General features: G+C 37.9%; 1 pseudogene; it reads right to left on the reverse strand.

The window, feature by feature from the left end:
* Positions 1–18,127: 18,127 nt before the first annotated feature.
* LOC138169336 (large ribosomal subunit protein eL21-like) lies at positions 18,128–18,609 on the reverse strand (annotated as a pseudogene).
* Between the last annotated feature and the right edge of the window lie 9,042 nt (positions 18,610–27,651).

Genomic DNA, 27,651 nt, shown 5'->3' on the forward strand with positions numbered 1-27,651 from the left:
TCACATATAAAAAGGAATACAGACATTTTCTACCACAGTCTTTTTGAAAACCACCCTGACTGGATTAATAGAAAATGAGATATCCATTCTTGACTGAAAAATCCTCTGTTGATATCCTGGCTAGTTATCACATTTCCAGCACTCTAAACCCTACTCTCTGTTCATCTCACATGGCATGTCACCTCCAATCTACATGGCTTCACACTGGCATCCCCCACACCTGCAACCCACTTCCTCCTCCCCACCACTTCTCAAAATTCCTAACTTTCCTTGAGCTGCAGCTCCAGAAATACTTTCTACCTAACGTGTTTCTTGATCCTTGTAATTGGTAGTGCTGTCCCTCCAAAGGACTTTGTATTTATTTTGTATCTATTATGCATATAATTATTCTATGTACTTATATGTGTACATATTGTTTCTGCTAATAGGATTCGAGGTCCCTGAGGGAAGAGACTCCATTTTTGTCATCTCCAGCACCTAGGGCAGTTCCAGGCATATGAGGGCTCAGTAAAGAGATATTGAATGATAGATCCATTTTACTGTGTGTGTGTAAACATACACACATATGTGTGTGTAAACATACACACATATATGTGCATGTGTATTTATGAATATAGAGCACATATGCAAAATGAATGTAGTGGTTTTGGGGAAAAGGGAAACTAAGAGCTATAGAAATTAAAAAGACTTCATGTAAAAGAAATAGCTAGCATTGATATAGTGCTTCAAGTTCTACAAAGCACTGTCTATAAATTACCTCATTTGATCCTCACAATAACTCTTGTGTGGTAAGTGCTATTATTATAACATTTTTGTAGAGAGGAAACTGAGGTAGGCAGAGGTTAAGTGATTAGTCCAAGTAAGTAAGTGTCTAGGGTAAGATATGGACTCAATTCTACCCAATGCCCAGCATTGAGTTTACTGCACTACTTAGCTGCATAGAAACAGTAGGTGATAATTACTGACTTATGGTTTATGATCTGGTACCTCTAAACCTCCTCCCTTTATATTTTTTTTTCATTATTTCCTTTGATTTTCCTAACTTTTAATTTTTCCAAATGAATTATATTAATTTTTTTAATTCAGTAAAAAATGGCAATTTAATTGCAATGGTGTTGAACATATAAAGAAGTTTGGATAAAATTGGCATTTTTATTATATTAGCTTTGCTTATCCATGGACAATTAATATTCCTCCAAGTATTTTATTGGTACAAAAAGTTTTTTTAGTTTTCTTTTTACAGTTCCTGAGTGTGTTTTGGCAGGTGTATTCTTAGGTATGTTATACTATCCAAAGTTATTTTAAATGGGGTGTTTTTCACTATCTCTTCTTGCAGAGTTTTGTTTGTGATATATATAGGAATGCTGATGATTTATGTGGATTTATCTTATATCCCACTACATTGTTAAGATTATCAATTGTTTCAACTAACTTTTTAGTTGAGACTTTGGAATTTTCCAAGTATATCATCATATTGTCAGCAAAAAAAATAACCTTATATTTGACAAGGGTAAAGACTTAAGATTTGGGGATGAGAATTCATTATCTGGCAAAAAATTGATTAAAAAACTGGAGGGCAGTGTAGTAGAAACTGGGCATAGATCAAAATATTGCACCATTGACAATAATAAGATCAAAATGCATAATAACTTAGATATAAATAGAGATTTTACAAGAAAATTAGAAGAACACAGAATATATCACTGATCAGACTTAAGGATAGAGGGACAATTCATGAATAAACAAAAAATAGAGAGCAAAGTTAGGTGCAAAATGGATCATTTTGATTGTATTAAATGAAAAAGTTTTGTACAAATAAAACACATGTAGCCAACATCAGGAGGAAAGCAGAAAATCGGGGGTAAATTATAGACAGTTAATTAGATAAAGGTCTCATATCTAAAATATATAGAGAACTTTGTCAAATCTATAAAAACATGAATCACTCGCAATTGATAAATGGTCATATGAAAAATGCTCTAATTAACTATTTATTAGAGAAATCTTGAGATATATTGTAACAACCTTGAGATATCATTTTATACCTACCACATTGCCTAAAATGATAGAAGGAGAGAGTGACAAATGTTGGAGAGAATGTGGAAAAATTGAGACATTAATTCATTGTTGGTGAAATTGTGAACTGATCCAACAATTCTGGAGAGCAATCTGGAATTTTGACCAAAGAGTTATTAAACTACCTGTACCCTTTGATCCAGGAATGTCTTAGTCTATTTCCAAAGATAATTAGAGATATAATTAGTGGAAAGGGAAAAGGACCTAAATGCTCAAAAATGTTGATAGCAACTCTTTTTGTGATGGCAAAGAACTGGAAATTGCAGGGATGCCCATTAATTGGAAAATGGTTGAACAAGTTGTGGTATATGATTGTGATGGAATACTACTGTACTATAAAAAATGATGAGCTCAATGATCTTAGAAAAACATGGAAGGACTTTCAAAAAATAATGAAAAGTGAAATTATCAGAACCAATAGAACACTGTATACAATAACAACAATATTGTTTTAAGCATGACTTTGAGGAAATAAGTACTTTTGACTATTATAAACACCCAAATTAACCATAAAGGACATAAAAGAAATAGAAGCATATTTACAATTTTACATATATATGTACATATACAACACACACATATATGTGTGCTCGTTTATATATACATATACTTATTTGTGTCTGACAGTAGCCATCTCTAGTGGAGGGTTGGGGAAAGAGAAGTAAAAAAAGAAATTTACATGATAATTTTGTTTTATATTTGAAAGTTGTGCATCATAGATTTGCAGTTTCATGTACAATCATCTTTTTATTGTACTATATTATGGAAATGCTTGCTTTATTCCATAAATTAAAAATTAAATTAAAAAAGAGATAATAGTTGAGCTGAGTTTTGAAGAATGCCAAGGATTGTCTGAAGTGGAAATTAGAAGAGAGAGTATTCTAGGCATGGGGAACAGTGAGTGCAAAGGCACAGATATGGGAAATGGAGCCTTGTATGTGAGGAACAGTAAGCAAGTAGGATGGTATGGCAGGACCATAGTAAGTGGAGGAAGAGTAATGTAGAAAAGGGGTTGAAAAGGATCCATTGCCAATGGATAATGACCTGGGCCCAAAACTGAACAGGAAGAAGAGAAGAGACTGGTTTGTTTTGGGGAAATTACCCAGTGCTTTTAATGGCCCCAAGCTTCTCCATGAAGCAAAGGTCCTTACAGGATTCTTCCAGTGTCATGAGACTTAAACAGGCCTCAAATCAGTCAGTGAGTTGGGGGATGTCTGCCCCAAGCATGTGAAGACATCCCTTGGCGGGATGGGTGGATGAGAACCATTTGTTCCAATGATCATGAAGATGGCTGAAGCAGGTGCTGTAGAGTTCTTAGAGCATGGTCAGACATCGAAGAAGCCAAGGTCAACCAGCACATCCCAGGCCATCCCCAGTTGACTTCTGTTCTGCCACTGACCTTTGATGAGTCAGGAAGAAAGAGTGAGACTGATGATTTGTGCAGTTCTGCCTCACTTCGATTCAATTCATGAGCAAGTGAAGACATCATCCCATGATGTCTTTGGCCCTCTTTGAAAATGAAGGGGAACAACAATGGTGATGAGTCATGAGACACTAAGGCCTCCTATATGCTTTGTCTCCCTCATTGTAGAGATGCTGAAGACTGATGCCAAAATCATTATGATCGTCTTTATGCTATTAAGCAAAAAACAAATGTAGCACAAGCTACTTATTAATTTAGATTCTTTCTGTCACAGCACATCAGTAGGACATCTTGTGAATGCACGCATATCTGTGCTTCTATTATGAAAGTTCCTTGAGAAAGGGGGTTCTCTGCTTCTCTATTTGTATCCCCAGCATGTAGTACATAGTAAGAACTTAAGAGATTTTTTTATTCATTCCAAATAATTGAACTGAGGAGTATCCAATGAAGACACATGGTAGGTGCCCACAGACTAATGAATGTTCAAAAGAGAAAATATGTATTAGACATGATGCAGAAAATGTCATCAAAGAAACATAAGAATACAAATGAGGACCATGGACTGGTCATATGATAAGAACAAGGGAAAACCCATGGCTACCCTGTAAACATGTTGTAGCCATGCTATATCAAGAAAACAGGAGAAAGGTCCCTGTGGTTCTGGGTAGTTCTCCTGTAATGAGCCTATGACATATACAAGAGTCACATGGCAGGACTAGCAGGCACAGGTTGGTGCCATCTGTGTTGTGGGAGGCAATTCCCACATCAATGAGATCAAAAATTTATTGGAGTATTGTTTTTTAAAGTCTGAATCCCTTAATTGGAGCCCAGCACACTTTTAGGAGCAGAGGAAATATGTTTTACACTGAAATCATCTCATGCAATAATTAATGGCAAACATAAAATCAACACAAAGAAATGGCTCTAGTATAGTTGCCATAGGGAAAACATAAATCAAACTGACAAAGAAGAAAGTGCCTAAAAAATCTGGGGAGTGGAGTGAGGAGGAACAAAAGAGAAATTGAATATCGATGGGGCAAAGTCTAGAATATAGTCAGAAAGATTAGCTTTCAGCTCCATTTCTATGGAGGAAGTTCCCTGAAGGATGAAAGGGCCCTTGAACAAAATGAGATACTGTGGTTAATGGCATCCTATTGGGTTACTTTCATCTTTGTGACACTTAAGAAAAAGAATCCATTTTGGTGCCAACTATTGGCATGGTGACTACGGTGGAAAGAAAGGGAGGCAAAGGCAAAGCAAGATCCCCATAAGAAGGCATTAAAAGCAGCAGCCACCTCCAAAACCCAAAAGTGTTGGTAGAAGACAGTCCAAGGGAGAGGCTTGGACCTGCCTGGGATACAGAACAGCAGCTGCTTAATGAGAAACCTGAATGACCCCAATAAGGATGACTGTATACAAAGGGAGAGGAGAAACACACACATACACACACTCCCATTACTGCTTCAGACAGCCCTATCAATCCTTAGGAGTTCTCCTTACAAAAAGTCCATTCAATTTGCACCCTATGTGTTTTGTCTAATGGGAGCTGGATTATGTCTGACACAGGGTAATTACCTTGTGAGAATTTCACATTCAGAGAAGCAGCAGCATAAATTTTCTGCAGGTGTCTTGGATACATTCCTCTGCCCTAAAATGAGGTGCACATTCCTGTTTTTCAAAGCTGCTCTTAGTTGGGGATGGTTTGCATTTGAGAACTGGGCAAAAGTCATTTATCTCAGTCATTAGGCAAAGTAGCACCTAGTATATCTTCCCATCATCGCTCCAGTGTGGGCCAACAATGGGTCCAGAAAAGCTAAGTGAATTTCTTTTTTAAAATTCTTTCTGGATATCAGAAATATTGAGGTTTTGACCATCACCAGCACACAAATAGATGCTAAACTCACCCTTAGAATGAGGCATGTTCCTATAAGACAATACCATTTTCTGAGAGTTGACCAGAAATATTTGCCCCTGGTCAATCATGAGGTTATGAGATGCTCTAGAAATGGAACAGCAAAGAATAAAAACGAAAGCACCATACTTTTAGCTGTTTGGCTTATATTTAGAAACAAAGATGGCTTTTCATAATGAACACAGATATACATGCATTCACATAATGTCTTGCTGATATTGATATAAAGAATTTAAATTGATAAATAGCTTTGTTTAATTTGTTGATGTTGCTGTTTTCGTAATGGCACAAAGAAGATGGCAGTGATTCTGGCACCAATCTTCAGGATCTCTGTAACAAAATCAGCATTGCCCCCAGAAGAGGTACGATTGGCAGATATTGTTCAATGAAGCAATTTAATAAGAGCCTGACTCGGGATGCATTTTTTTCTTTTTCTCATTATTATTGAAATTGCAGCAAAATGCAGTGAATATAACTCTACAGGATATATAACCCCAAACCCCTTGAATCATTGGAATATATGAACACACTGAGAAGCAATGAGGATGTTTCTGGGTGAGCTTCTCCAAGGTAACACAAAAATAAAGATAAATTGCATCGTTCCTCCTAGTAAAAATACTGTACCACCAAAGAAGGCATTTCTAGGCATCCCACAAAGTATTAACAACATACATTTCACTGTGGTAATAGGTCTTGGAAGTACATGGAAAGAAGTAACTGCTGAATCGGGAAACAGGAGTTTACTATTAAATAGATAAGTGAACTAAGCAAGCTATTTAACCTTTTGAGCCTCGGTTTCCTTTTTGTAAGAGGGAGATGGAAAGAGACATGGTTCCATGATTTGGATTTGGAGCATCTGGGCTTGGGTCTCAGCTCTGCCACTTGCTATCTGGGACATTGAGTACATAATTTATCAGCCTGAGTCTCAAAAATGTAAAATGAGGAAGTTGAAATTGATGACCTCAGAGGAATTTTCCAGCTAAAATCTAAGATTTGTGGGGTGGCTAGGTGGTGCAGTGAATAAAGCACCAGCCCTGGAGTCAAATTTGAACCTGAGTTCAAATCCGACCTCAGACACAACACAAAAAATAGCCATGTGACCCTGGGCAAGTCACTTAACCCCAATTGTCCTGCCCTCCACAAAGCAAAAATGAAATAAAATAAGAAAAAAATAAAATCTAAGATTTGAAGGCTATATAATCCCTAACTTCCAACTCTGGAAAGGCAGGAATTCTGATAACATGAGTCAGTCTAGATCTGGTCACCAAATTAAACTGCTATGGAAACAGTAAGAAAAATAGGTGCAACATTTTGAGGTGCAAAAATAGGTGCAACATTTACATGAGTTATCTCATGTGACCCTCGAAGAAACCTTGGAGGTAAGTGGAGGTAAATTAACCACATTTTACAGACAATAGAAATGAGGCTGACAGACTTTAGTGACTTGCCCAGAGTCACACAGTTGCTAAGTTTTAGAGGCAGGATTTGGACTCTAGTCTTTTGCTCCTAATGCAGGGGTTTATTTCTTCTTGTTAAGTCTTTGGGACTCCATTTGGAATTTCATTGGCAGAAAAACTGGATTGGTTCACCATTTCCTTCTCCAGCTCATTTGACAGATGAGGAAACTGAGGTAAACAGAGTTAAATAACTTGCCCAGGCTCACACAACTAGTAAGTATCTGAGGCCAGATGTGAATTCATGAAAAGGAGTCTTCCTGAATCCAGGCCCAGCACTCTATCTACTGTGCCACCCAATGGCTTGTTCAGATTCTAAAACAAAATGCACTGCCTGTATATGCATGAACAGGACTCCCTCTAGCCCTCAAGCACCACAGCCTGATAGAATGACTTTGCTCTAAGCTTAGATAGTGGAAAGAGCCAGAAATGCTTATCCAGGAGAAGATTTGAGAGAGCAGAGACATAATGGTTATTTTCAAATATTTGATGGGCAAACTATGGCAGAACTACTGGAAATGGCTAGAAGCTGCAAAAGGAAAATTGAAGCTTGCTGAGCAGAAAAAAAAAAATCTTAATGACTAGAGCTTTCCAGAAGTAGAATGAGTTTCTTTAAGCAGTAGCAGGCTCCTCCTCATTGGAGGTTTTCAAGCAAACACTGGATGCACACATGTTGGGGATACCAGAGTAGAATAGGTTTGGTCAGAAGATTGTTTTTGATGGGTTTTTCCCGTATGGGTTGGACTAGATGGTGTTTGAAATTCCTTGTACCTTTGCGATTCTATTACCCTGCTTGGCAAGTATTAATTATTCATGGAGATCTTTTCTTCATGAGGAAAATGCAAAAGATAAAGAAGAATGTGTGTTGTATAAACAGACTTCACCCAAGATTCAGCTGCTGAAAGGAGAAGGGATAAATACATGTTTATTTTGAAGTTACAGAAAGAAACCCTTTTTTAAAAAAATCCTGCTTAGGGAGTTTCAAATTTCTCAAAATCCATCCTATAATGTACTTTGAGCTGATCTCACTGCATCCTCTGAAGGAAACTTAGCATACCAAAATATTCTAATGAGCAAAGACACCCAACTAATCCTACATCTGAGATAATATATCTAAAATATCACATGATAAAATGTTGTTTAGTCACTCCTATCACTGAGAAACAATTATGATTATTCACAGGAAAGGCCCTTCAGATATCTCTAGTTCATCTTCAGAGTAAGATCAGGAAAATACCTAATTCTTATTCAAAAATTAATTTCAACATAATGCAGATCCAATACAAACCAGACAGCAAGAAGCCTTGTGGGAAGAATTATTCATACTGGTTGAAACAAGCCAGAGGGAACCCTTGAGGTCAGCATTCTGAACCCACTCCGAAAATATTCAAGAAACCTGACAAGGTAGTCTGACCAACTAACCATCATCACAATGGGAAAAGACAACTCTTTAAAATGTGGGTTTGTCTTGTAAGCTGATTCAAGGTGAACAAGAACTCACGAGTCCCTAGTGAGAATTAAATATCGCATTATTCATCTTCATTTGCCTATATCCAAAATTGATGAATAATTCCAGGTATAGAAATTGTACCCAAGGGCTATGAGCTGATATTACATTGAAAACAACAGCTTTGTGAGCATGTCTGCTTGGAGGTTCTTGTGAACAAACACCTCCAGGGCAAAGTGGGCAGAGACTTGGAATGTAGTCATTATTTTATATACAGAACAGACCTCGTAATAAAAACTCCAAGGCATTTTTCTTCTCCAAATCACCTTATTTGTAGGTCTCTTAGATCTGGTGAATTCTGGGAATTGTAGTTAATTGCCTTGTCTGTTTTTCTTTTTTATTGATGCCTTTTGTTACACATATTAATTTCTAAATTCCTCCCTCCTCATCCCCTACTCAGCAAGTATGTCCTTTCAATAAAAATTTTAAAAGAGGAAAAAAAAGCAATTCAGTAAAATGAACCAATGTAATGATGATGCTGACATTGCAGGCAATATTCTACATGCTAGTCTCTACCTATGTAACAAAGACAAGAAGGTATGTTTTCTCTTTTTATTTTTTATTTTTTGCTTTTTAGAGGGGGAAGACAGGGCAATTGGGGTTAAGTGACTTCCCCAAGGTCACACAACTAGTAAGTGTTAAGTGTCTGAGGCTGGATTTGAACTCAGGTCCTCCTGACTCCAGGGCCGGTGCTCTATTCACTGACAGTATATTTTCTCAATTCTTCCCATTTAAAATACAAAGATGTCAGTTTCCTTTGATTGGTCTTTCCACTTATATGACTGTAATATTGAGTGTATTTGGCACTTATATTATATTATTAATATTGGCATATATGGCATTTCTTCTCTCTGCTTTCTTCACTCTGCATCAAAGAATAATAAGTCTTTTCAAGCTTCTCTGAATTTTTCATAGTAGGGTTTTTTTCGTTTTTAGCACAGCAACATTTCATTATATTCATGTACCGGAATTTGTTTAGTCAGTCTTCCACTGATGGACAATCATCTTTGATTCCAGTTCTTTGCTGCCATAAAAAGCAGTATTTTGGTCCATTTTGTTTCTTTCTATCTTCATTTCTTGAGGGGTAGATGTCCATTACCATGGGTCAAAAAGTATGACTGTCTCTGGGACAATGGCTGTGAACATTTGCACAGCTCCATCAACAGCAGAATAATCTTCCTGCCTTCTCATAGCCCTTCCAACACACCTGTCTGTCTTTTGTTAGATTTGCATATTTCTTGGGTGTGAGGTAAGAGCTCAAAATCGTTTTGACTTCTATTTCACTCAGTGAGTTGAAGCAACCTTTCATAAGGTTGCCAAAAAACCTGTGACTTTTCTTTTGAGGAGAGTTTGTCCATATCCTTCAACCATTTATCCACCGAGGAAAGGGTTCCATTCTATATATTAGTGCTATCTTCCTTATATATCTTAGATAACAATCTCTTATCAGATATTCTTAATGTAAAAAACCAATTTTTTTCCAGTTGACTGTCTCCATTAATCTAGCAGCATCAATTTTATTCTGGCAAAAACCTTTAAATGCCATGTATTTGAAATTGTTTATTATTTTGGGATTTTTTAATTTTTTAATCTCTTATTTGCTTAAGAATTCCACCCATAGGCCTAGTTGTAAAAGATACTCACATTCATTTTTCTCCTTTTTTTGTATGAGTTAAAGTTTGAGGGATTTAAATGGAAGCTTCATTCGGAATCAAATGCTGTATATAGTGCAGGATGCTGGTCTAAATCCATTTTTTGCCAGCCTTCTTTCTAGTATTCCTAGGAGTTCTGGTCCAATAGGCAATCTTTCCCTAATAGTTTATATTCTTAGATTTCCATCACACAAAACATTAGGTTGTCAAATTTAATTGTTTCTAATTCTTACTTATCTTCTAAATTCCACTAAGATCTATTTTTCTTTTTTAAAAAGGACCAAATTATTTTGATGATTACTAATTTATAATATAACTTGAGGTTGAGAGGTACTAACCCCTCTTCATTACTATCTTTTTTATTATTTCCCTTGAGATTCTAGATTTTTACTTCATCCAAATGAATTTTGTTACTATTTCACCTAGCTCCCTATGGTTACCTTCATTGAGAATGTCTCAGTTCTGTGGAGATGATTCTCATAATAAATACATAAATACTAGTATACATATGGGAAAGTAAGCATAGAGGCTAGTACTTTTGAAGTTCTCAGTCACCTTTTTCCAGTTTTGGTCAATTTAGAGATTCTTTTTCTTCCTTTGGAATCTTCCCCTCTTTGAGATACCTAGTGAAATGATTCCATAGCCCCTCCCTATAATGGTGCATCCAGTCCATATGGATCTTTACTATGCACATTTGATCTAATCCAGCTGCATTTCCCTTCTGTTTTCTTTAATGTCAATTCTACCTCCCATATATGCACATCTGAAGTTGATATTAGAGTCAAAGTGTTATGGCTCTACTATCCTTTATTGTAAAAAAAAAAACAAAACAATTCATCATAAAACTCTTTGCAGATCTTTTCTAGTTGAAGATGAATTAAATAGCCATGGAGGTGAAGTCTACTGATACTCTTTATTGTGGATGACATTGTTCTTGTTTAATCTAGTCTAGGAACATTGTAGAGATTCCTGGAAGAGATTCATAATGAAGAAATTCCCTTGACCATCCCAAGAAAAGAAAAGCTGAACCTCTGTAATGGGAATGTAAATTTTTAAGATCTTCCCTGCCCCTAGGCTAAAGTGCACCTGGAACCTGGGGTGGGAGGCTTGTTTTTCAGTAGATACTTTTTGATTGGCCAGTAGGTCCAGAAGGTTGTTACATTCTCTGAGCCAGGAGAAGGCTATATAATCCTTGAAGTGAGGCTTTGCTTTAGGGCTCACTCTGAGAAGTGTTCTGTGATTTGATCAGATGAGACTATGGGAAGCTGTTGTTGAGAGCCCCCTGGCTTTGAAAAACCCAGATGTTGATTTGGTATGGATGTAATGGTTGGACAGTTTGGAAACCTGTCTACTTGATCTGTTTCTCTGTCTTGATAATTCTGTCTGTATACTCTGAAGTTCGGGGTACTGACCTTTTTCCCCTGAACTAGGTAAACGATACATATTTGACTGATTAAAGTAAGCTTGTTAACCCATTTTGAGTTGCTTTCCTTTAACAAAGCAGATCTAAAAACTTGTGTTGACAGCCACCCTGGGGATGCTGGGGTGCTTGCTGATACAACCTCTTACCCAAATTATGACTTGCTCAACAATGTAGCAAATTCTAGAATTTGTCCATCAGTCTGTATGTTTGGGAAAACACAAGGAGAATGGACAAAGAGTTGAACCCAGCATTAATTAGGAGAGTTGACAAGATTGTCTTCAGAAATTGGAAAGCTTCTTTCAAGATTCCAAACTTCTTTCTGAAGAAAAGCACATCTTTTAAAAATCGATATTCTACTAGTGTTTCTATATGCCAATATGACCTAGACCACAATAGTCTCCAGATACTTGAAAATGTATATCATGTAGGATAATTCAGACATTCAGTATGTCTGGGAAGAGACTTTAACATATGACAGTAAAAAAAAAAAAACTCTGAAAAATAAGAGTAAAAGATTTCACAAGGAAAATACACAAAAAAAGAAAAGAAGATGGGCTGATCATAATGGGAAGGCAATGAATGTCAGGTGGACAGATTTAATGTTCTACTGATATCCTTGCACATTAAGGAAAATTGATGAAGTCCTCAATTATGTTAGATGGATCTCTCATGGTGAGGTTATCAGAGGTATGAGTGAGGGGTGGCTAGGTGGCACAGTGAATAGAGCACTGGCCCTGGAGTCAGGAGGTCTTGAGTACAAATCAGGCCTCAGACACTTAACACAAAAACCAGCTGTGTGACCTTGGGCAAGTCACTTAACCCCAACTGCCTTCCAAAAAGCCAAAAAATGACCTGTATCGCTGGAGGAACATCTAAATTGGAGATATTACAGACTTTTAGTATTAGAATAAATGTCTAACTAAATAAAATGCCCTTTTTTGACTGAGCATTTGTTACTTCATGAGAGGAGCATAAAAGTAGCATAGCTTTTATTTTTTTTAGCAGTAACAGCTCTTTACTAAAAGTAATTTCCTTGGTGAGGAAATTGGAGGAATGATATGAAAATGAAAGAGGATTGGTCAACAGGGGCCATAACCATCAGAGGTACAGAAAAGATAGAAGAGACAGGAAGATTTTCTAGACGACCTGGATCGTCACTCTTTCAGAATTTGGTTGGGCTTGTTTTGGTGAAGAGCCACATGGGGTCCTGGCAAGCCTCTCTTTATACTAGGCATGTGATCGGGGTCCACCAACCTGGAGGAGAACTGGTAGTGAAAACTAAGGTCAACCTGGTAACTTTGCATTTAGTTATGGCTTGGGTAGGCTTTTGTTAGCGCCACTTCTAAGGGAGGGAGGGTACTGAGGGGGCTGCTTAGAGCACTCTTCAGGTATTTCTTCTATCTTTGTATTAAAGCAGTTTCTCCTTCATAGTTTGGTACAGCACCGTCTATAAACTTATTGATGTAGTATCAATTTTTATTAAATTAAGTAAAATCGCAGTGATGAGCAATGAACATTCTTCTAATTATTTTAGGCATTAAAATCTTCTTTTAAAAGAATTTTATAATTTTATAAAAAGTATTTTATAATCTTATCTATAGAAGCCTTGAATATATCATGATAGATTGAATCCTATGCATTTAATGTGTTTCATAGTTATTTGATTGGGATTTCTCTTTCCATTTTTCCAACTGGATTTTGTTATACTCTATAGAAATGGTGATGTTTTTTATGGATATATTTTGTATCCTACAATTTTACCACTTTTTGTCCTGGTTACTTTTCTTATTCTCTGGGGTTTTCTAGGTAAAACATCATGCCATCTGCAAATAGGGTTAATTTTATCTCCTCTTTTCCCTGCTTATGTTATGTGCTTTTTTTTCTTTTATATTATTACTGACAACTCTAGAATTATTGCATAGTGAGGAAATAAGATACCTTAGTTTTACTGCTGTATTTATTGGGAAAGCTTCTAGAATTTCTACAATGCAAATAATGCCTAATTTTTGTTTTCAGACATTATTATTATTATTACTATTATTGCATTAAAATAGGTCTTTTAAGTCTCTGTTTCATAGGGTTATATTATAAATTAGTGTTATGTTTTGTCAAGGGCTTTTTCTGCATCTATCAATAAAATTATGTGGTTTCAATTATTTTTGGCTCAATATGATCAATTATGATAATTGTTTTCCTAATTTTTAACCATGCACATATCCATAATATTAATATAACTTGGTCATTGTCCATTTTAAATGTGTGCATGTATATATGTATGTACATGTAAATATATATACAACATACATGTATGTATGTGTGACTATATAACATATATGTGTGTGTATACATATATTTATAGAGAGAGATTGCTTTAATCTTTTGTTACAATTTTATCTGAAGCTTTTGTGTCAATATACATCTCTGTTATTGTTCTATAGTTCTGATTCCCGGCTTTATCTCTCCTGGATTAAGTATTAAGACCATATTTGTCATATAAAGGAGGTCCAAGAGAATGTTTTCTTTATCAAATATGAATAATTTGTGTAGCCTATACATATATATATATATAATAAACATATATCTTCCACAAATATGTATATGTATATTCAAACATACATGCATACAGTCTGGTAGAAGCAACACAGTATAAAAGTTTGCTATTCTATGCTATGCCCCTTCCAAAAGTATCATTACCTAGCTCTTCTTTGAGACCAAATTTGGCCATTACAATTTCACAGAATTCATTTACAATTACTTTATTGTGTTTTGATGGATAGATACACAAATATGCATATACAGACATATACATACACACATACAAATACACACATGTGTCTGTGTGTTGTTTTCCAAATTCTGCTCATTTCGTTTTGGATCATTGTATATGTCATCAATGCCTCTGTCCATTCACCATATTCACCATATCTTACAGGATTGTGTATGTGTCCTTCATCCTCAAAGAGGACCATGACACAAGGAATGATGACATGACAGGTTGACTTTCCTTTGAGTGTGAGAAGGCTGTGCAAGGTCACAAGCTTCACTTTCTCCTCCAGAGTCATCTGGGTCCAGTGGCCAGATATTCATCAGGATGATTGGAGATAGCCCAGGATGCAGTGGGAGACCCTGGCCCTTTTTGACCAAGGTCTTTTCAGGTTCTCACCTAGAATGAAATTCTAATGTCTGTTCAGTGATCAGTCAAGGAATGGCCCCTTTAATTGGAGAAAAAAAAACACACTGGGAAGAGAAGACGTTCAGAGTTGCTGGGCAAAAGAGAAACAGTTACTATTGACATTCACTCTGAGCTAAGAGGGCCCCAAAATAGCCATTAAGTGGTGCTTGGGTAGGGACCTATAGTTCTCCAATCTAAGAGCTCCAGGGTGATATGGGTTTGAGGTCTAGTCTTTGGTCTTTTGCCTTTGCCTCTGCCTCTCATAGGATAGCAACATTCTAGAACACACATGACACAATTTTCTTTGTTAACACAAAAATTACTATTGTAAATATTTTGTTTGGGAACCTAGTCAGTATCCTTAACCAGACAGAACTTGGTGGGGAGGAGGGAGGGTTTGAGCATACTGGCCCAAGTAAGATATCCAGTGCCCTTTCCCTTGGTTAGGGAAGTTCTTTTACCTATATAAAGCCATAGGCTGTGTTCTACTCTCTACTGATCATGTGTTCTGCCGTTATCCATTCCCCTCTTCATTGCCATTTCTTTCCTAGATGGGCAGAATCAATGTTGTTTCTTGTTGGGTGAGGAGTCGTGTAGGATGAATCAGAGCTGTAAGAGAATTGGGTAATGACCAGAACATGACCCTTGAAGCAGAAGCCCATGGAGGTGCTTTGACCTACCTCCATCTGGCACAAGCAGTGACACTGAGTGGAAGCTCTAAATATCTAAGTTCCCTGTTGATGTTTTTACCACATGCAAAATTCCTGTCTTCTTATCTGATATGTTTAGCTTTAATCATTCCATATCTGGAACAAAATGCATTTTTCTGAGGTTTTTTTTTTTGGTGTGGAAAGGTTTGAGAAATGCATCCAGACTGTTGTTTTGCCAATTAGATGCCTTGTTTATTTTTAAATCAAACATATCCCTTCTGTGACTGCTTGTGACTTAGATTTCACAAATGATTACAACAGAATATTGAAGTCAAACCAAGGACACTGAGACATTCAGTTTTATTACTTTACAAAATTGAACTGATCGTCTCATGAGGACAGTTTAATATACAAGTTTCTAATATTTCTACTTTTGCTACTCGCCAAAGTCTCACATGAAGAGAGTCAGAGAATTTCAGCTTTAGGCGTCAAAGTCAAAACAAACCAACCTTTACTTTGCTAGCTTTTTATTTTTGGCTTTTGGGAAGATTCCATTTGACTTTGTTTGGGCAACTGAATGAACATGTGTACATCGAAAGGGTTATTTGATGAAGTGCATTTCCATCTGCCTCACAGATCCATGGATAGTTTTATTTTAGTGGCTGACTGATTTGGGTATCCCCTTACAGACTGGCAATTCAGTACCATGTCTGCAACTTCTCATTAACAGATTCTTTGTATAAGGTCACCCACTCCCTTCAAGAAGGAAGGACAAACAATACTGGCATCCTCTGTACATCCTAACATACACCATCCAGTATGCCAAGTGAGAACTCTTAACCATCACCATACTCTTAACCCACTGGAAGCACCTGCCATTTTCCATAATGTCATTGAAAATCTCTTGCACTTTATATCAACAACTATCAACTGTGACCTAGCCACCCAGCAGAATTTGTTATTTTGTGAAGAATGTGTAAGCTCTTTGACATGGGCACTTCTTCCTTTGATTCCTATGGCAATGATTCGATGATCTTCTATCTACTTTCCCATGGGATCTTTCCATCTGACTTGCAGCTAAACTCTCCTATGTGTATTAGCACCATCTATTAGAATATAAACTCACTGAAAGCAGGGACTGACCTGCTTTTCTATTTGTATCTCCAGCACTTTACATAGTGTTTTACATATAAAAAGCATTTAATAAATATTTCTTCATCCATTCTGAAAAAAAAATCAGGGGTTAAATGAATTAAGCTAAGGTCTATTTTGGCTCTAAGTCCTATGGTAATTATAATGATGATTACAACAAAAATTACAACTGACATTTATGTGAAAGGAGTTGAGATTGTAACAATATGAGGAACTCCTGCAAAGGGAATTTTTCACCTATGCAGATAGATATACACTTATGTTTGACTCAGTAGAAGAGTCATAGACCTGAGACTCAGTGATTTTTCATGACTTGCCCAGGGGCCACGTTTAGTGTTTAGAAGAGGGGTCTGAACCCAAAATACCCAACAAGTAACACCTAGTTTCTCCACCACTACTGCTAGAATTTTAAAAAATACAGTTTGTAAAGGTTTGCAAAGGCCCCTGCATTCATTATATCACCTGATCCTTAAAAAAAATGCTATAAGGGAGCGTAACTAGTACCACAGGTATTGTCCTGCATTTTTCAGATGAGGGAACTGAGGCTCAGAGAAGTGATAGGAAAATCACAAAACAAGACTCTCTGAACCCATGACCTCTGTGACCCAATACCATGGTGCATAGACCACTTCTTCAATGACAGGGGAGGGAGAGACTTACTCCCTGAGCCTGCCTGTTTTTCCTCAGACAGAAAGTGAACTGGAAAAAACTACAACAGAACCCAGAAGGAGCATATTAATGTCGAAAGTAATTCTGATAACAGGGACTCCAACACCTCAGTCATCAAATTCACACCTAATTTCACTGTAAAATTAAGCCGAGAGAATTTCTAGGGAGCTGCTCGTTTCCCAGCAGAGACAGACCTTTGTAGGCCTTGAGGCAATATTGGACAAGTGCCAAAGGGCCAGGAGCGACACTTCATCAGCCAGCCAGCCTCAGGAGCATAATTTTCCTGCAAAAGTCAATACAGGCAGGCACATGTTTGCTTGTCCTTGCAGTCTCCCTGACGAATGGCTTCCAATGGCTTGGTATTTCAGTATGAAATCACTAATACTAGGAGCTGATAAGTTCTTTCCTCACTTTATGGTCCAAGGGGAGGCCAACATCAGGTGAGGCTTTATCAGCCTACCCACAACATTTATCAGCTCAATGTGGTACACCCTCCCTGTTCACCAGGCTTTATACCTCTAAGAGAGGCAGTGAAACTTCTTGATTTTCTGGAAAATTGATTCTTTTAAACTTGCCTTGATTTAACAGAATTGGTAAAAAAAAATGGCAGAGTTTAACCTTGACATTATCTGTATATAATAGTGGATAGCAAGGTGGCCTTGGAGCCAGGAAAGCTTGGCTGCTTCAGCCTTACCCTGCAATATACTGGTTATATGACCCTAGACAACTCCTTTAACCTCAACATCCCAGGCAACTCTCTAAGACTTTAAGTTATAGATAAGGTACTGACTCACATTGGTAGAGGGAGTTTCCTCATCTGGAAGTTCCCTACATCAATAACATCACAGATTCGGTCTAATTCCACTAAGAGACAAGCCAAAACATTGTAAATAAATGAATGAATGAAAGAATGGGTGAAAATGGGTTTATTTCATGATTGCCATGTACAAAACACTGAATTAAGTGCTGGAGATGCAAAAAGAAAGTAAGATAGTCCCTGCTCTCAAATAGCTCACATTCTTTTTTTTCCATAATCCAAGATTTTTTTATTCTTCTTTTTTTAGTCACTTATGCCATGAATTCATAGGGGATTGGTTCCAACAGCTCAGGTTCCTTGCCATTGGTTCTCACAAAGCGTGCTTCTCTGGGTGGAGCAGGCTGGCGTTTCAGTTGAACCCAAGTGCCTTTTTCTTTGGCTTCCTTCTTCTTCTGATCATTTTCCTTTACCTGCTTCAGGAAGCTATCTCTGCTCTTGGAATGCTTAATATGCTCAATACGCACACTAATTCTTTTGGCTAGAATCTTGCCCTTAACCTGTTTGTTTACAACAATGCCTACAGCACGCTGAGTAACATTATAGACCCGTCCAGTATTGCCATGGTAACATTTGTGGGGCATTCCTTGCTGAACTGTGCCCATACCCTTGATATCTACAATATCACCTTTCTTGTACATTTGTATACAATAGCCTAGAAAACATGTATCATGTCCCTCTCCTTTTTCCTTTTGTGTTCGTCATTTTGGCAACTCACTGGAATATGGCAGAGCCAGCGGAAAGGAAGCAATAGCTCACATTCTAATGGTGGCAGAGCATATGGAAGATTTTAGCTGTAGTTCAGATGGAGAGGTCCCATGGTCTTCAAGGTGCAACAGCAAATCAGGTGGCTCTGCCTCTTCATTAATGTCATCTCCATTATAAACATAATATACATTTCTAATATTGGACCATTTATTTCATGGGGCCAAGGACTTTGTGGTAACACCTTTTTTTCTAGGTCTTCAGTAGCTCTGGCTGTACCCCTGTAAGAACAGTGGCCAAGCTACATCTCCACAGGGGCCACTTCCAAGGATGATAATTGTGAGCACTAGACTGGAAGCACTGCTATTTCTGAGGCCCTTGGGTTCAGGGTCCTAGGCTGTCCCCATCAAAATCTGAGGAGAGATAATGTTCAAGGTTGGGGGGGGGTGACTTCTAATGCTGAATCATTTCCAATATTGAATCATTTGATTTTTCCAAGGGCTTTAGTGGCAAGAACTTATTTTTCTGAAAATGTGTGTGTGTGTTATTGGTCTGAGCAGCCATAATCAGTTACACCTGTACCTTGACCCAGGAAGGAAGGAAGGAAGGAAGGAAGGAAGGAAGGAAGGAAGGAAGGAAGGAAGGAAGGAAGGAAGGAAGGAAGGAAGGAAGGAAGGAAGGAAGGAAGGAAGGGAGGGAGGGAGGGAGGGAGGGAGGGAGGGAGGGAGGGAGGGAGGGAGAAAGGGAGGGAAGGAGAGAGGGAGGGAAGAATTTAACCAGTAAACCCCAAGTTAAGTGGGCAACTTCTGGCCATCAAATTTTACTTCCTTTGGAAAGGAGGAAAGGGAGAGGGAGAGAATGAACTAAATTATCCAACTAGCTTGGTCCCCATTCAAGCAGCACAGTCTACTCAGAGGTTGTATTTGTCCTTCACTTTGGAAGAGGACCATGGCATCAGGGAAATTATGACTCGACTGCAGTTGACTTCGAGTGAAGGAGGGCTGTGCAAGGTCACCAGCCTCACTTTCTCCACCAGAGCCATCTGGGTCCAGTGACCTGATATTTATCAGGTTGACTTGGAGATAACTCAGGATGCATGGCCCTTTTAAGCTAAGACTTTTTCATGAACTCATTTAGAGTGAGGCAAAACCTTCTAACCAGGGGTGGGGAACCTTGCAGCCTTGAGACCACAAGGAGCATTCAAAATCCTTAAGTTCGGTCTCTTGCCTGAATCCAAATTTTACACTCAAGGCCCCATGTTCCCCACCCCTGCCTAACAATGAGAGCATCCAAAGTGGAATGCACTTCTGAAGGCAGTGGGTTTCCAGAGAATGGATGAGCACTTGTCAGGCAAGTTGCAGTTGGGTTTCCCTTGGGATTTGCATAAAATTAGATCTTTGGTGAGATTTCTTCCAAATCCAAAAGCATGAGATTCTGGCTCCAAATCCAGTACTTGTCCCATTTCACCCCTATATGCTGATTGGTTGATGTTTATTTGAAATGAAACTTCTCATTCACTAGAGTTCTTTTTAGCAATTCTGCAAGAATATTAAATCACACAAGGACTTTTTTCCAGGTTAAGTTTCCTTCATGTTCTCCATGCCCCCTCTGTGCTTTTTCCATTTTTGCTAATTAAAATTTCACCAACTTAATTTATCCATACAAAGCTAGTCCACAAATTTCTTCCTGCCATCAAACAGGAGGAAAACCAAAACCTGAGTTTCTGAACCCTGGACACGTTACTGTCCTATCCATGTGAATCCCAATAGATATTGAACACAACAAAGTTTGGGAGAGGGGGGCTGCTCCAGAATGCCTTAAGGATCCTGTTTTCTCAGCTCTATATTTTTCAAAGAGTATTTTTTCACTCTATTGGTAACCATATGGTAACCCTCACAAGCAAAAAAAAAAAATCTCCACCTCTTCTACTCACAAATAAATATTGGTCACTAAAGTTTAAGGAAGAGTTTAAGAATAATGGAACTTAACCAATGATGATCTATGACCATAAGTTCTTCTTCTCAAGCTGGTCTGTCCCCAAAGAAATGATTTGTTGTGCATTAGTTTGACGAGAAAAATTTCTTTGGACAGAACTGTTTATCTATCCCATTGCTAAGACAAATTCTCCCATGCTAAACCATCCATATGGGTGTACAAAAACTAAACTTCATTTCCTTCAAGATCTTCTCAAATTCTATGTTACCTCTTCTTAGCTAATACAGTTGTCTAAAAATTATTTCTTTGAAAGGGAAATGAGACCTAAATGTCCTGCTGACAATCACTGGCATCTGTGTTCCCAAAAACCCAAATGATAGAATAGACAAAAGTGACCATATCAGGAATATACTGGTCAATATATTCAGCTAAAATTACTCTGAAAATAGATTTCCCAGGACATTTTTTATTTATGGTGAGTTTATGGGCTCATAGATTAATTTAAAGCTAGAAAGAACATAAGACACCATCTAGTCCAAATCTTTCATTTTACAGATAAGAAATCTAGAGCCCATAGTGTCAGTGACTTGTCCAAGGTCATATTCAAAGTAAATGGAAGAGCCAGAATTAAAACCCAGGACCTTCTACCTCAAATCTAGTGCTCTTTCTTTGGTACCACACCACTTCCCATACACATTCAGGCATAACATATTAATATGATTTTCTAGAAAGCAGATTTTTAAAAGCAAACCTTGACTTGACAGAACTGGTAAAAAAAAAAAAGGGGGGGGGCAGGGTTGGGAGGTGGCATTTCTCTTTAACATTATCAGAAACTGGTAGGCCTACTACCTAAAGCAAATGATAACTGGGGTACCAACAGCATCACAGCCAGCAAATTACACTAACTTTGTAAGGTAATGAACATTTTGTAGAAATAAGCCACAGAATACAATTCCCTAGGACTCCAGTGAGAATTCATAAATCTCAAAAGCGTACACACACACACACACACACACAAACACACACACACACACCCCTCCACCACAATGAAAAGAGCTATTCAGACTTAACTCATAAATCATCCATTCCCAAGGAAAGGCAAAGCCTAAGATTTTTATGGGCTCCTCAGAAAGGCTTATGTCCCATAACCATGAATACCTGGTATTTGGTGTTACTGTCTTTACATACAAAAAAAAGGATGAAAAAAGCAAGTCTGACCTAAGAGATAACTCAAAGGATAATCCTACCTAAGAAATAATTTGGCTATGTTTTACACTATGACATCTAATGGCAGAATCCATTTGGCCAAGATTTGAGATATTACCCCTACTCTCTCTATTGAGTGATGATTGTTTTAATGGTTGTCATTTTTCCATGACTTGTGCAGAAGAAGTTGGCCAAGCATAATTGGAAAGAGTATGTGTGTCCTCACAATATAGGTGAAAGAGTGCTTTGTGCTCCCATCACTACCAATAGGACCTGCCACCATCTTTAGCTTGCAGATTTCTCACACATTCACAATAGCTCTTTGCAGCATGACCTTAGAGAATCGAGCACACCCAGGAGTTTGTGGTCCAGATCTTGCCTAAATGCTGCCTCCTGGAATGCCAGCCCGGCATTTTGGGAGGAATGTGTTAAGTACAGCACATGGCATGTTTTTTCCTGTCCTGGCCCATCTCCAATGGGTTGAAATTACGACATACAATTCTTCTCATAAGAACATCTTTTCTACCATCTGTGTTGAATGTTCCAATTGCCGAACAGCAACAAATGCCATGCAAGAAATATCAAGCATGACATCAGGCAGTTAAGCAACCTCATGTCTGCCATATTGGGAGACTCGACCAACAGAGAAGATCAAAACCTGAAGAGATGGAAAACAGAAAACCTCATGCACTGCAAAGACTTAAACGGCCGACATCTCATCCAATAATTAAAATAAACAAAGCATGAATTTAGAATGTTATAGTTTCTGGAATTCTGATTGGAACAGTTTCTGACAGTGTTCCAAGGAACATCCTTTGTTCACTCACACTATATAATTTCAAACCAGATGTAAGAAGATCAGCCAGGTCGAGGTGGGAAAAATCCTTCATTTTCATTGATTCATTTCCTGATAAACCTGTCAGTTACCGCATAACAACATTATTTTTACTTAAAAGCTACTCATAAGTTTGTAAAAAAAAATTATTAATCATACTTTCTAGAAAGCATTTTGGGTTTCCTAGAGAGTCTCTCTAGCTCATCACGGGTTGGATCTAGTCATATTCTTGTATTCATTCTGGCTCTAATCATTCATTCTTTATTTGCTTAACAGAAACACAAATGTATTATATCATAATTAAGTCATCCCATTGTTATGGACTTTTTTTTCATGAGACCAACTTTGAACAGAGTGCATCAGTTGCTAAGAGTTGGCCACTTTGGTAGAGAGAGTATGGATAAGGGAATTGGGGATAGGTCTGACAGATCATATTCTGTTCATTTTTGTCATTAAATACTTATAGACACTATTTACATGAGCTCTCCAAATATCTTTGTATTTTTTTCCTCACATCTTCTTTTCCACGGTATGTGCCTACAAATTAGATAGAATACATAAGTCTTTGCAAATCTTAAAGTACTACATAAATATAATGGTTGTATCCTGGTCTACAGGGATCAATCCTTCAAGCATGCACAGATATTCATTGCTTTAGTTTAATCCAAGAGATTATGGAAGAATCGGTTTGCAGTCATGTGTGTCTGAAGGGCTTGCACTATATTGTGAGAAAAAGTTCTCTTGACTGCTGAAAAACTGAAAATTTGGAGGTTGTAGATCTCATCTGAGGTAGGTAGAACTGAATGGGCCTACAAAAGTGGTCACCTGCCCAAATCTCCCTCTCTTCTTTTATTCTGCACATTGGGGGCTTGCTTTGTCTCATACCAGCCAAGGTGCTGTGAGCATATGGCCAGCTCTGAAACTTTATGTTTATTCTTTCCTGGTCTTGGGAAATGAGAATTCTGAGGTACATGTGTCTAGATGACCTTTCAACTATCTAGATCAAATAAAATATTTATAAAGCCCTTAGCACAGTGCCTGGCATATAGGAGGTACTAGAGAAATGCTTATTTCCTCCCACTTCCCCTTTTCTTCCACCTTTCAGGATGTGCAGTGTCTTACCCAAAGGACCATTGGCAATCACATCAACTGGATATGATAGTAATCAACTGTACTAGAAGCACCTTCAATGGATATGGAAAGGTTGTTATCCAAGGAAACAGCTTCAAGAAACATGATCTCTTACACCACTGAAGAAAGCCAGTTATGGAGTCAAGAAAAGACTTTCAGGACAAAAACAGAGGTTACAAATTACCTTTGTGCCTCCCTACCATTGTACTCTAATGCTTCCCAAGGAGTTGTGTATAGTTGCAGGAGAATGTAACCCATGATTTTGGGAGCAATGTTTATACCAACTGTCCTTATACTATACTTTATACCAACTGTTCTATAGTACCTTAGTAAATGCCTTTTTCTAAAAGCAAATGATCAAGTGACTGATTACTAATGGAAAGCACAACAGTAGGAGCTCAAGAGCCACTGTTAGTCTCTCAGGTTTATCCACCCCTTAAATCATGAGATTAGTAGCAATTGTGCTCTGGAGGCCACAAACTTCAAATGTACTCTACCGTCAGAGAGGAAAATATTCCACAGAGGGTGCTACATAAATATCAGCTGCTTGTTGACTGCTTTACTTCAAAGGTAAGTAGGGAGATGGTACATCATCAGGATGAGATTTTTCTCAGTCTTAGGAAAGTTAGCGTATTCGTGATGCTGGACAAATAATCAAAGGGTCTTTGAGGGCCATCTTCAAGATATATCCTCACTGCTCATATCCTCCTCTGGAATCTACTCTTTGTTCTATTTCCCAATACGTAAGAATTCATTATGGACCACCAAGACCTCCAGAAAAACAGAGACTTACCAGGTACCCCTGACTCCTCTCCAGAGTCACAGCAGCCAGGGGCAAGTTCAACAATGCCAAGGAAGAGAGGAGGGAAAGACTAGACCACCATTGCTGAGCTACTAAAAACAAACAACCGCAAACCACCTTACCCTGCTGAACAATGTTCCATCCTCATATATCACAATTCAACTCAAACGAAGGTTCACTGACCAGAGTATACTAGCACTTAAGGCATTATAGCCCTGATCAAACTATTTGCTTTTCTGCTAGGGTATACAGGTAAAGCCCTTTATGCGTGTGTCTACTGACAGGTGGTACAATGAATACAGAGCTTGTCCTGCAATGAGAAAGACTTGAGTTCAAATCTACCTTCAGACACTGTATGATCTTCAACAAGTCACTTAGACTTTTCAGACAACTCTTTAACATCCAAATGTGCAGAACAGATACCAATATGCATTGGTTGATGCAAGTTTGCTTTCCTACACTAATAAAAGGAAAAAAAAATGTAGCCCATAGTAGCAACCCCCCCAAGCCATTTTCATGTCCTCCCTGACAGAAAGAAAAATTAAAGTAGAAATATCTACTCCCTAAATGAGGTACAGTGGTTAGAAAAAATGTATCCACTGTGCAGTCTCCCATCCAGACAAGTGTGAATGTTGGACATTATTGCTCATATCTTTTGGTCATTGTGTTGAGGAGCTATAGGAGAATTCCTTCCACTGGGGCAGATCAGAACAAAGTTCATCCATAATGGGGGTTAAGTGACTCGTCCATAGTCACAAAGCTCCCAAGTGTCAGAGACAGGATTGGAACCCAAGACTTCCTAGGTCCAAGTCCAATGTTCTCTCCTTTCACTACTTTGTCTTTTCTTTGGCAGTGCTAATAAACACGTTATCCCTTGGCCATCATGTGATCATTGCTATAGAGGCTGTAAGAGGCTGCCTGGGATGAACTGAGAAATACTCCCCAAATTAGGAAATCTTGGGTTCACGTCTTGCCCCTGATACACACTGGTGGGTCACTTAATTTCTACATGTTTTAGATATAAGACTATATATAAATCACAGAGGATTCGGTGACCTACATTGGGAGAAGGAATTTCCTACCCTAGGAAATCATGTCTTGTTGCTGTCCCTATCCCTAAGGAAAGGGATATGGCCAAAGGGCTAGAAGTACTCAAGCATCCTTCTAGTACATATGTCCAGTCTTTGCAAGATTAAGATACAAACAGGAAAAGAAGTTCAAATGTATCCAGTGTTCTCCAAGTTGAAAAGGAACCTAGGAAATAAAATGAACACCTTAACAGTATGTCCTGATAGCTCTGATTCTGGCAAAAGTGAACAAAATGTCTGCTTTTTTCCTGACCATCAAATTAAAGTGTGAATCATGAAAAATATAAACATGGTAACCAAATAATCACTGCATTCAATTCACTTTAAGCACTAGCTTAACACTATACCTGGCTCAAAGCAAGCACTTTATAAATTTGTGTTAACTAATTGATTAAGTTCAGTTTCATTAAACATCTTTTTTTACTTTGAAGGAACAAGACTTCCTTCTTGGCAGGGCAAAGAGAATGGAAACAAGACACATGATTCAGAAGGAAACCACTCCACATCCATCTAATTGCTATTTCCAAAGCAACTGCCTATATGCAGATGCCCTTCCCAAAATTAAGCCCTTGATTATCGTCATCACATTTCCCTGTTCAGGCTACAGAGGATGTGTCTGGAGTCACCTTACTACCAACAGCACGCAACCAATTGAGCCTGCAGTTGATGGGGAGAGTGTATGGAGTGGCCCTCAGAGATAAAGTTGTTGAATTCACTTTCAGTATGTTTTAAAGTAGAATCTTAATGAAAAACTCATTCTCTTTTCTTTCAATTCCCCAATCTCAGCTTTCCACCACCAGCAGCCTCCCACATTCCCATAGCTGTATTCATTAACAAATCTCAAGGACTATGCTTTCTGAGCCAGGTGCTATTTTGAGAGAAGACTAATTGGGATCACTACCATAATTTCAGAAAACTTCACAGGGCAGAAGAAAGGTGGTCATGTGGATATCAAGGGTGTGAGCACAGTCCAGCAGGGATTATCTCGTGAATATTGCTATGGCAAGAGTGGATAGTGTTATTCTGTATGCTATAGGCGTTTTTGTAAACAAATAGATTAAGGGCAAGATTTAAGCCAAGAGGATTAATATTCATATTGAGCATAGTAAGCACTCTAATGTGTAAAGGAAAATGATCAGAAGCATCAGACTACTCTACCCAGAGAATTTCACTTTGTGAGAAGCAACGGCAAGAAAACTTTAGATCCAGTCTTCATTGAATTCCCGCATAAAATAACTATAAGAAAACTGAGATCCTTGGATTATGAATAGAAAGGAAAACAAGCCAAGGGAAAGGGGATCGTGGGATTTAGAGTTGGAAGGGGACTTAGAAATTGAGTGCAACTCTTCCACAATAGAAATGAGGAAATGAAATCCAGAGTGGTGGATTTAATTGACTAAGGCCAGATAGATAGGAAATAGGAGAGCCAAGACTCAAAACCTAGCACTTAAATTCAAAATGGATTGCCAATGCTGTTATCTCTAATGAAATCTATGAGAGTCAGTGTATTATAATGGACTGAGTCCCAGGCTTGGAGTGAGAAAGGTACAGGCTCAAACCTTGCCTCCACATCTATTAGCTGTGTGACTATGACCCTCAGGAAATTCCTTAAGACTTATCTACTAATCATACAAAGGTTGTAATCAGCACAACCATGACATAGTTCTCATATTCATTGGTGACAAAAGTTTATAAGACAGTGCTCTACAAATATATCAAAGGTCTCCTTGATAAAGGGAACAGGACTGTTTCTATATGTAATTCTCTACAGCAGATCATATCTTCATAGTTGCACAAATGACTAAATGCAGTAGAGAATATAATGCCTTGCTCTGTTTATTATTTGTTCATTATATAAATATTTGACTAAGTGAAATAAAACAAAGCCTTCCTCAACATGGGGTGTCTCGTGCATCTGTTATGATCAACCCAAGATTATTTCATAGATGGAATGAGGGAGAGAACTTTCTATAGTTATTCCCATTGGTTGTTCTGAGTGAAACAAAAGAAATATATATATACATATATATATATTTCTTTTGTTT

Source organism: Petaurus breviceps, unplaced genomic scaffold (genome assembly GCF_028583685.1).
Source record: "Petaurus breviceps papuanus isolate PSGF00001 unplaced genomic scaffold, PetGlider_PUasm1.0 126, whole genome shotgun sequence".
Lineage (NCBI taxonomy): Eukaryota > Metazoa > Chordata > Mammalia > Diprotodontia > Petauridae > Petaurus > Petaurus breviceps.